Raw genomic sequence first — 12,094 nt, 5'->3', positions numbered from 1 at the left:
TATCGCGTCGATCGATTCTAACGCGTTCTTCTCATCCTTATACGTAATCTGTGCTTCTCTTCACTATTTCGTAACACGAAGTTTGGTTCTCTTATCTAAGGAAATATCAAGTACTGGTTCTACCTACCAGAAGATGGGGATTTTCGAGTGGAGCACAGACCACATCGATTTCATGTAGCGAGGCAAAAAACAATTTTTTTCTCAATGCTCGTATATATTTGAAACCTCTAGAGATTTAGAGGAGTCGGTGATTATTATATTATTCTATCGGCAAAACGTGACGCGATCTCTGTTTGTTATTGCGGCGAAAACGTTTGTTGATGCATTTCGGGTAATTGGCCAGATGTTGCAGTTTCGCAATCTCACGCCATTGCACACCAAAGGCGACGATGACAGTGATTTCGCACAACTGCCTCTGAAATATCGAGTCAAAATGCGTTTCATGTGTACGTAATGTACGCGCAGCTTATTTCGTACGCATCTCACACCTATTTAACGCGATTTTCTCTCCCTGAACTATTTTTATCGCGAAGGAAGTTTAGCCTACTTTGATCTCGCTTCTCTGTCTCTCTCTCTCTTCTCGATTATTTGAGACCACGGAAGGGGAACGGAACCGACGGCGGGTCTGGTTTAGATTATAATATCTTGATATATGTATAGTTTTCGACGATTGAATTTGACGGTTTTCGCCTTTGTGGTATGAGCCAAGCCTCCACTGCAGCCTGCACTCAATTTTCTCGAATTTTTATCACGTTGGGAATCCGAATTTCTTGGCAAAATTCAATGCTACCAGATTATATTTAGTGTATGTACCTGTGAGTTTCACCGAAATTATATTAACGAGGTACGAACTTCCGGCTTTGGTTTTGATTTTGGCCTACGCAGTATCCGATCCGCGATGCTGGAGAGCTATTCGCCTTGGCTTTTCTCCAGGCCCGCTTGTTTTTACCCGGAATAAATATTATCCCTGAATCGGAGGGCGTTTCCGTTTGCTGAATTATGTCAGCCGTGTCTAAAACCGTATCTCCACCATCCGCTACACCTCATATCATCATAACTTATCTTTCTTCGTTGCATATACCGGTTTTTAGCGATCGTCATAAGTTAAGTACTTTTTATTTTTGTAAAACGTTTTTAGATTATTGGGTTCGATTTTTAATTCGACTTTGAACAGCTAACTCCGTGCCAAATTTTATACCGATTCAGAATAATTTCGCTGCTGTTTTTATGTCAAGTTTGAAAAATTTGAAACTCACAAATATGAGGCAAATAATGTAGCACGGTAGTCGAAGAGAAGGAAAAATACTTTTGAAACTATTCCAGATGGTTTATCTAACCGTTAGATTATTACACAGCAATGCAGGAGATAATGTTTCAACGTTTCAAATAAACATCAGTATAATCCGTGACTGAAAATAGCCTCTGTGCAATAACATGAGAGAAAAATAGAAACAGCGAATTGCATCGCGTCAAAAAATGACGCTGACCATAATCTTTTCCACAAATCGAGGTGTTACGCACATCGACGCGATTTCGAACCGGAAGCGAGCGACGGGGCTTCCGGAATTAGGGGAGGGGGGGTGAAGGCTTTTTCGCGGGTTATTGTGTTTTATAAATTAATCGAAATAGATCCGCACAGCGCAGGAGGAAAAGGAAACGGGAGGACGGCCGCAACGGCGAACGGAAGGAAGAAATAAGGAAAGAAGGAGCGCCCGGCGCTTGCGCCGCGACGTCGACGTTGACGTAGCCCCTCGTCGACGCCCACGATTCTGATCGTGAATGGACGAAACGGAGTCAGTTCGCATCCAGGCGTTAACTATCGACGGCGGTGCGTCCCGGTGAACACTTCCCGAGGGAGAGGTTATCAGCCGTCGTTCGCCGATCTTTCACCTCCGGCCATCTGGCTCTTGCGATCCTCAAGCGACCTACCGATCATCCGATAGTCCTACGGCATCGCCGGAAGGATCACGTCCACGTGGTCTCCGGCCGAAAATCGGAAAAGACGAAACGATCGCCGTCAGGATATTCGCCGCGATTGATTTACGAAGTATTATACCTACCATCATTTTTTTTTTTTTACAAAACACACGGTAGGCGGTTCGCTATTGTCATTATACCTATACCCTTCGTTAGGATCATGATTATATCGATGAACGCGTGATTTTTATTCACTCGTTCTTGTGCCTCGACGAGTTTCTTCTTTCTGTTCATTGTTTGCTCCTGATTTTTGTTTCTCAATTCGTGTTTGTGCGTGTCCGTGTTCGTTTTTTTAAATGTTCTTACAAGCCTCTCTTTTTCATGTATTTTATGCTTTTATCGGATGCGAGGCGGGAAAAATTTTTTAATCGCGATTGAAAAACGCCGACCGATTTTTAACCGATTTTTGTTTTTATAACCGCGGTTTGCGAACGCACGATTTGCAAAAACAATATGAAACAGTGATCTAAGCAATTCACTCGTATAGATGTGGTTAACAACATAACATAATTGTAACAGATGTTTAATATAAAGGAAGAAGAGAAAATCGAGGCTTTCATCCAACTACATGTTTCGAATGTCATATACATGGTATAGGAAACTGTTATGTACGATGATAAAAACAAACGAAATAACACCATTAACAACGACACATAAAATTATTCCGATCCCAATGAATGTGTGTGCCTTCATACTTTGAAATTTGCATGATTAAATTTTTTTTATCTTCTAACCTTGGGTACAGGTATATAATATGTAATAATTAACATTGGTCTTTTTTGTATAACTTGAGAAAAAAATAAAAATAATAACAATAACAATTACCACGGAATTATCGTGTGCTATTTGTACATCTATATTCCCGTGACGATTTTTTGTTCAGTAATATAGATTTAATTACGTAATTTATACATGATATGAATAGGAAAATTTTCAAGTTAATTCTTACAGTTGTTATTATCAATGCAGCAACTCGTTGGAAAAATCTGGCAAACAAGTTGTGGAACAACACGTGGAGTGGAGCGTCTGTTAAATTGTAGTTCGGAGAGGGAAATTTTCTCAAGATATGATGTAGAATCCTTGCGCCAAAAACAGAACGATTATAGTTTTACATTATGACAGGCCTGCCGGCTATAATAACGCGTGTGATTCAAGATAAATCCGCGCCTCGAATTGCCGGTTACTCGCAATGTGTTCTTGCCGTTGTTTATTCGTTTCGGAAGTCGGACTAGTTTTCTCTGCAGCATCCGTATCTCGCAGTTTGTTTGCCTTGGAACATACCGTACTGATCGTCACTCATCGCCTCAACCCGCTTGTTTGCTTAGGGATATATAGATATTCGCGGCAGCCGCGTACGTGCAGCGGAAAACGAAAATACAAGATTTACAAACAATGCATCGTACCTTTAAAATCCTCTTGCCGCATAGCTCGACGATCATTTGTAGTATTCACACTTTCACGCGGTTGCACGACGCGGAATTTCAAAAATCTTAAAAATCCGTCTCTCGCTCTGTGTAGAGGAAATTTGCAACCTGCGAAATGAAAGATGAACGAAACAATTGACGACACCGATGTGCAAAATTTGACCTACAAGACGCGATCTTGGATCCGTAATATACCACAAAAGAAATTCATGAGATTCGTTACCATCAGATCTGAATCGCGAAAACGAAACCTTCGTTTCGCATGGTTGCAGATACCTGTGTTATACTTGCGCCGTAAGCATATATACGCCATGGAGTCATACGTACGACCGCGACGGGTATAAAATATGAGTTAGTCTTACATAAGCGGCAGGCTTAATATAGCCAACACTTGCTGGACCTAAGCCACGATATTCGTATACATTTCATGTACAACCGCCCGCGCTTCGCCAGCCACCAAACAGATGCGCTCGGCGCAGGAGAATTGCACCATGATTCAGAAAGCCGGAGTTAAAATTTAAAGATTGGGTGGAAAATCGAAGCAACGGTAAGTCGAGGAAAGCTCCGTGATTAAAGAAACTTAAATTTTCTCAGAATCATCACTGAATATTATACTCTTCGACTATTTGTCAGCTGTAGGGTTTATCTATATGTTCGATTGCCCTGCGGAAATACGTCCTTTCGAAAATCATCTCATGCGTTAATAGCCGAAGTTCATGTATGGTTGCATCTTTTATCTCGTGACATGCCGTGCATAAAATCAGGCGACGATTTCCTGGCCCGGACTCTACGTGCAAAGGTTTAGACTGATTCTATCCAATATTAATAATTCCGTATACCTTTATTATTAGAATCAGCACATCCGTCCACCTGCTCTCTCGCACTGCGGTAACGACCGAATTAAACGGCCACGCACCTATAGCTGACACTCGGTTTTAGGCGGATTGAACCTCGCCGAAAGCTTCCACTTGGCATTCGATGTGGCCGAAGAAAGCTTCGTAAAACTCGAATCACAAGATCGGTTCACGCTGTCCGATAGTCAAGATCAATTACTTGTTGACTCTGGTCCCCATTTTTTCCCGATTCATTTCTAACGGATTTCCTACCTTTCAGGCGAGGCAACGAAACGTACCGTCGTCGATGCAGCGGGGCTGAAACCTGAAAAGGACGCCGAATGATATGGTGGTGGAGTGTTGGCCGAGGGTGTGTCTTTTTCCGCTTTGCTGCCGCTGAGTTGGAGACCGCCAGCAAAGGGGAACAGGCCGACTCTCCCGCACGATATTGCCAAACTAATTGTTCGTTTGACCATTCGCCTCATGCGGAAGCTGAAACGACCAAGAACACCGTCGACTGGACATCTAGTCAAGATCCCACTGTCAATCCATCGTTCACAACCGGCAGACTGGACTTTAAGAACGATTTGTGTACTATCAAAGCATGCCGAATTGATGTACCGCCCGAAATTTTCAACGTCGGGGCTAAATTTTACGAACGCGTGAAATCCTTCTGAGATAAAGAGGAAATGAGTCGGCTCCATTTCGTCACGAGATAATCGAAGACAGTAACGTCAACGTATAAATTAAACGTGGTGAAGGGAGCATAATCAGTATTTTCCAACTTGAGGACATCTTTGAAGGAGTTGACTTTGCAAAATATACCGGTTTATTCCCGTGATGTATCGTTCATTTAAACCGTGCAACAGGCGTGATTCGTGAATTCCGATTTCCCTACTACTTCCCTCTTACCTCGCTCCGGTCGAACCTTCTTCAGGATACAGTCGACCGATAATTCCCGCGGCCTATTATTAACCCGAAAGTATTTCGGTCGTTTGTGCCTCTCTCATTTACACCCGCCACTTTAACTGACTACATCCTCCCATCGTGCATACTGGTGCAGTAAGTGGGCTTGATCCCTTCTGCAGTTGAAAGTTTAAAACGCGTTCCGTGTCAGCTGATATTCGAAGTGGTTCCGGGGCTTGATCGCTCGCTCCGTAAACAATCACCCGCTCAATTTCGGTGATTCATAAACGCCTCAAGTGTATCTCAGCGATTCGGCTTAAATCGATTTCCCGCACTCGAAGAGTGTACGCTTCTAAACCTTTGACTAAGGAACCAAAGTTCTGCACGGCGAACCGTACAGTCGAAGATGAGGATAAACGGAGTTCAAGTTCGTAGCGTTAACATTACAATATCCTTTTTGGAACGACCCCTTATTTCACAACATCAGGATTGTCCAAGATTCAATAAATCGTAATCGAGCAACAACAAATATCGCATAGTTATACAGACCTGAGATGCGCGGTATAGGGTCCCCTAATTATAGGCAAATCAGGACACACATCAACTCTGAGCAGCTCCGAGTTTCACCGAGGCGACATCAGCCGCGTGATAACAAAAGAGCATCGGAGCTGCTCAGGGTGGACTTGTACCCCGATTTGCCAACAATCAGGCGCGCATCGTACAAATAACCCGCTACATTTTGCAAGGTCAACTCCTTCGAAGATATCCTCAAGGTGGAAAATAGTGATTCTGCTTCTTTCATCGCGTGTCGTTCATACGTTAACGTTACCGGCTTCAATTGTCTCGTGACAAAAAATAGTCTTCTTTATCCCAGGAAGGATTTCACATGTTCCTAAAATTTACCCCCGACGTTCAAGATTTCGAGCGGTATATGAATCGGCATGCTTCGGTTGATCAGTAGCCGCATGATGAGTGCGAAGTCTCGTCTCCTTCTTCGGGGCAATAAAGATGGCTGCGATGGCCCCCGGCTTCTGTGTCATTCGACTGCATGGAGACGGCATTCACGCGTCTGAGTTATACAGGCGTGTTACACACACCGTGACGTATATCCAAAACTGTTTAACAACCCGCTAACTAACGCCGACCGTATACCTCGCGGCCCATTTATATTTAACTTTAACTTTATTACCGAAACTCTGCACAGGCTCGCCGTACCTCATGGTGTTGTACGTGTGTGTTTGTGCGTCTGTGTGTCTACGGATCGCCGAGCAGAGTTAGGAGTTGTCGGCTATTAAAATCGTTTCATCGTCGTTGAAAATTCCTGATGAATTATTGTACCTGTATCATGTGGTATCCGTTTTAGTTATTGGCTGTAGAACGTGCAATTGTGACCCTATGCTCTCTGCAAAATACGATGTTCTTACAATTAGATTTTCCTTCAGTTCTTCTCAAGAAAAATAGACAAACCAAACCACCTTGTCGGATACGTGGAACAATCTTTACACCGCGGGCTTGTACAAACAGACGCGATTTCTTCGCTGTATAGCAGATTGATTATAAATCTTTCATAACCGCGGAGTTTTAAATATTTCTTATTCACGGTAATAAATTTTCACCCTCACGTTTCATATACCTACGCCAGAAACAACACGCGGTTCTAGATGTCTGGATAAATTAATCGACCTCTTAAATTAAACAACGTTATATCGTTCTTCTGTATCCCCGCGCACGCGTTACACATAACGATCATGACGATGAAAAGTTTTCGGTTTGACTCGATTCTCGAGTCGATAGAAAAATTTTCACGCAACTACACCATCAACGATGAGAAATGTTTGAAAAATTAGAATTCCCTGCTGCTTTCGTTTTTCTTTTTCTTGTTTTTTTTTCACAGAAACTTCTTGTTCGTTCTTCGCTCTTCGTTCGTCGATCTTCTTCTTCGCAACTGCAAGTGCTACAGCCTTTGATGGTTCAGACCGCCGACCGGCTGCTGCAGTTATACCTATGCATATAACATGCCGCAACCGTAGTCTCAAGATTCGTGTCGCTCTCAGCGATTTATGACTAATCGTTAGCCAGTCAGCTTGTGTTTTCCACCGCCTAGTACGTGACGAGGGGTACGTGCCTCTTTTGTCAGCCGATGTATCAGGTCGAAATTAGCACTATATGCAACGTTACATATTGTCCGCAACGTTCCGTTTAGTTTCGTGTTTAGTTACCAAATCCCACGTTGCGACGTTTGTGTCTTTCTATTTCTCTCCATCCTCGTTCGGGCTATTTCGAGTTTAGTCAGTCTGCACTTTGCTCGCCAGTCCGTAAACCAGATCGTAAACTTTCCTGTATGGCAACGAGACGCTTACGCCTCCGCTCCTTACTTCCTGTGCACCTTCACCATACGAATTGAACGTGTGCAGTACGTGACACCCAGCCGTTCCGGTCTGTTGCACCATCTGTTGGATGATAGCCGAACAGTTCACCAGTGCAAGTGTCTTATTTACCAGTATTACCGTGTATGAATGCACCTGTAATATATGATACAATGTTAATTGTTTCGCCTAGGATGGAAAGAACGAAGCTTCGTCATAGTCAACTCGTACGCAGGCATGTGCTACCATGAATCTCATGTCTAGTTTTCTTCTTTTCTCCCGAAGACGTTAGATTATATTTTTTCATCAGCTTCTTAACTTCCAGACCGTGAGGCACGGCTGCAGGGATATATTTCACCGGGCGCAATCTGTTTGGTGTTAACTGGCTGGTAGAGGTCTTTCGACGCCACGGCTTCCCGGCGCCGCGACGCATATGCCGCAAGGACTCCCTCGCACCAAAGAACTCGAAGACCGCGAACGGAAGCGAACGGAACGGAACGACCGCGATGTTGGTTCGTTCGTTCGTGTGGGTCCTATTTTTGGATCAGGAGAGGTAATATTTCTGTTGGCAGTAGGTTTCTACAGCGCGGAACCAAGAATAGAAAAGAACACGTTAGACTTCTAGTCTCTTGTACGATTACCACGAGCATGACGATGCTGCAGGATCGTCCCGAAGGATGTGCTACCGCTGTGCGCAACTCTTCGTGATGCTTTCGTGCTGCAGGCTTTTTACATCCCTGAGCTGAAATACCGAACGATGCAGCTGGCTCTCACCATTGCGAATGATAAATACGTATTGTTATATGATCGTCTGGGGGGAAACGGCGAACGGAAACGTGGAAGTAGTTTATCCGACACCGATGTATAAATAACCGTGCCTGAAGGATCGGAAAACAGCTGGACCTTGAGTGCGGATTGGGTGATCCAGTTCTCCAAGGTAACCGCGGTTGTGTGCTTCGGGAACTTTGAAGGGTTGAGATGAAAGATCCGAGCGAAACCGCAAGCGTGTAAAACGCCAAAACGCAGACACCGAGGTAACGGGAGCGAAAGGTAATAAAATTCTAATGACCGTTTTCTTATTTGACGATCCTGATTTTATCAGAGGGAATTACCCATTATAATATACGAGGGAATTGTTTTTACCCACTGGCTCGAGCTTACATCACAAACCTCGAATACAATATACACGAATCGGATATCGTGGAAATATTCGTGTAAAAATTGACGTAGCGTTTGTTGATTAAATCACACGGTTATATGTTTTATCTCCGGCTGAAAGACCCCTTTCATAGCTAACCGCAGAGAAGGAAAGGAAAAAGAGGAAAAATTGAAAAGAAGAAGATGAAGTAGAGTCCAAGGGGAAAAAAACCATTTCATAGAATCACGGTGACAGCCAAAGTCCAAGATCTATGAGATGTAGCGTAGCGGTTCTCTAAATATCTCTCTTTCTTGTTGTGGAGCGAGGACTGGCACTTGGGGAGCGATACAATAATGACCGTGGTACCAAATTCTTACCCACCAATGTAAAAGTGCACCAACCATTCCTCTCCTTCTTCTTCTTCTTCATCTTCTCCTTTTGAGGTGAAAGATGAATAAATCGTTGCATCATCGCCGAGTACGTGTATCCCAAATATCTGGATGTCGTTCAATTATAATGTCAAGCTCCGGAAATGTGCAACGTCTGCAGTCCGTTAATTTGCCGAAATTATGAAGGACAATAACTTGCTTCGAAAATTTGGCACTGCGGTTTATCTGCAACTTGTTCTCGTAGAATACCGAATTGGAATAACCGACGGTACGCATCAGCGGCATGCTGCAACCTCACAGTCTGCAACAAAGTTCTCGATAATTTAGTGTCGAGAAATGAAATCAGCCGTATCTTCCCTCTCCCCCCGCCTAGCCCGCTCAGGTCTTATTCTTGGCAGCATAGGCTGTTCCGTTTGTGATGTGCAGTGAATTACGCAGGTCTTCTGAAAGCTTGGAAGACCATAGTTGAATCATGATTCATGCCAAGAAGAGGACTGCAGGACAACGCGGCTTCGACGACGGACGAATTTTCGGATCTCTGTTTACAATGTGTCGGATTTATGGATGTGCTAAACGATCACTCTCATCAGCCGTCGAGAACGTGCATGTACAATGATGGAGTGGAATCCGTTGATCGAAACTCGTACAGCTGGTTCTGGTTGTTGAGATGAGTGGAGAGTTTGGCGCCGAGGCTTGTGATATGATTTACAGTCCAATCGCTTAACACATCGATGTACCTACTACGAACCTTTATGCATCGTGTACACTGTTATACGCGTTTTGCGTGCGTAGATGATCTTTGCCCAAATGTATGCGTGCATGTAACGACGGTGAAACTTCTTCTGGCCACAAATTTAAATAAAATTATGTAGACGCGACGCTGGTGGGGGAATTTGGAGGGGAATGCGTTGACGTAACTAGTCCGCGTCTTTGGACGACGATCGTTAAATCGAAATCAAAAGTCTAATTTACGAGTTCTAAAATTATTACATCATTGAAGTTGGCCCGCCTCGGTTTGCCGTGCAATTTTTCACGTCATTCATACACCGGTGTCTGGCGTCTTTCGGAAAATTAACGAGAGCTTCTCCATCTGGTGTTGTTCAGTTTCATTGTTATCGGACCATGCTTTGCAAAACTGTAATATGCACTCGTCGTGAATTTCCGCGGAGTTTGCAAGCCTAGGGATAGACAAAGCTTGTAAAAAAATACAACTCGATGGTTGCATTATTTTTTTCATTCTTATTATTTCCGAAATGTGCTGTATGCTCATACGATCAATTTAGTAAAGCCGACTTGGATATTATATTGGCACAGAAATCTTCACTTGAACTTTCATATATCGCAACATATATCAAATGCCAAAGATTTTGGCAGAGCGCTCGAATTTAAATGGGATTTTTCAACACGAATATTCGACTTTCGTGTGTCTAAGCTTTATTTCAATTTGTCAAAGTGGACACCTTTTGACCCCTTCAATCGTGCCAACTAAGATGGAATTGAAAGATGAAAACCAGAAGTGAAAAATTATTGGTCACATTGTATTACAGAAAATCCCGCCAAACACGCAAAAATTTATTCCGATGAATCTATTACATGCATAAACCAGCTCAAAACTTCCGCAGCATGATTTTAACACGTGTTCGATAGCATCTGGCCACCGATACTTAAATTAGCTGATCACAGCGAGAAAAATTGTTGGTATTATCGGTATACCTAGGAATGAGAGAAAGATGGATGAACCGCGTATAGGCAGCTATTTTTTGGTCTGTGTAAACACGATCACTCCAAACCGCTGTTCTTTTTCGTTTAGACTGAAACTCGGGCGGATTCTTTTCTCATATTCTTTCTTTTTTCTCCTCGTGATGTCACGTAAATTGGCCCAAAAAAGAAGGCGCAGAAAAATACAATTGTAGAAAGCAAGATATAACTGATAAAGCAGAGGAAAACAATTAAGTACTGTAAGAATTAAACCCGATGACGTAGACACATAATTCAGGGGCTGAAAGATAATCGTACTGATTGCCGTGGATAATTGCAGATAAAATGATCAGAGGTCATGTGACGAATAATAAGAGCGGCTGGCTTTTGATCCACGGCTGCGCACTGGTCTATATATAGATATAATAATGTATAAGCCTGTGAGGTGCATAACTGAAGAGCATTGCTTTACAAGTCGAGCTTCAAGTGTGCAACATTGTGAATTTTTCGGGCCAACGGAGATATTAAATAAAGTGTTGAAAGATATTAATTTTCCTTTCTCTTTTTTACCTCTTACCGACATGACGATTTATTTCAAGGAATTTGCAAGGAATGTCCGAGGCATTTTTCATCGTTTCTTACATTAGCCAGCATGTGTGGCATAACACTTACACGATCAGCAAGCAGGGTTCTATTTGAAAGGCAGTTAATTTATTCAATCGGAATTTTAGAATCGCGTACGTACGTTTACTTTATGTACCTACATACCAAAGGGGCGGCTATCCGATACCACGAATTCTGCGTTATGCACGTATGTACAGGCATATATACGTATATATATATATAAATGTAAATATGTATATATATATATATTTATATATATAATGCACAAGCGTACATCTAACCCGAAGAAGAATTTTCTGGAAACAGGTGTAGTTCTGTAAATAATCGGATTATATCAAAGAGTCTTTGGAAACGATAGAACGATATTGTACGTCGGCTTCGATTTTGTTTTTTTTTACGTCGTCTAACAACAATTATATCTTATACATCCAAGAAAATCGCGCGTTGGCGTTCTTATTCGGCCTGCAGTCTCGGTGGAAGATCATATAAAAACGGAAAACGAGGCTTGAGGTGAGCTTTCACGGAAATTGTACATATTTCGCAGTCCGCTTAAATAAGCTCTCGGTGAGTGCGTCAGAGCTGACGACCGCGGCCGCGTATTTGAAAACGTTCTCGTAATATGCTTATAGCTGAATCATCCGGCACTTTTTTAGCTCGCCTAGGATATACATCAATGTATACGGGCATAATAAACGCGGCACGGTTGTAATCAAGTTTCGCTTTTAGTCCGACGAAACCG

The 12,094-nt window shown here is 42.9% G+C and overlaps 1 long non-coding RNA gene across 1 annotated transcript; it reads left to right on the top strand.

The window, feature by feature from the left end:
- The first annotated feature begins 5,343 nt into the window (after positions 1 to 5,343).
- LOC124293915 lies at positions 5,344 to 11,277 on the top strand. The gene is made up of 2 exons (XR_006903788.1): positions 5,344 to 8,556; positions 9,278 to 11,277. It is a non-coding gene; the product is annotated as an uncharacterized LOC124293915 (long non-coding RNA).
- The last annotated feature ends 817 nt before the right edge of the window (positions 11,278 to 12,094 follow it).

The sequence above is a fragment of the Neodiprion lecontei genome, chromosome 4, assembly GCF_021901455.1.
Source record: "Neodiprion lecontei isolate iyNeoLeco1 chromosome 4, iyNeoLeco1.1, whole genome shotgun sequence".
NCBI classification, from domain to species: domain Eukaryota; kingdom Metazoa; phylum Arthropoda; class Insecta; order Hymenoptera; family Diprionidae; genus Neodiprion; species Neodiprion lecontei.
Note: the sequence above shows the minus strand (reverse complement) of the source record. Positions and strands in the feature narration are given on the sequence as shown.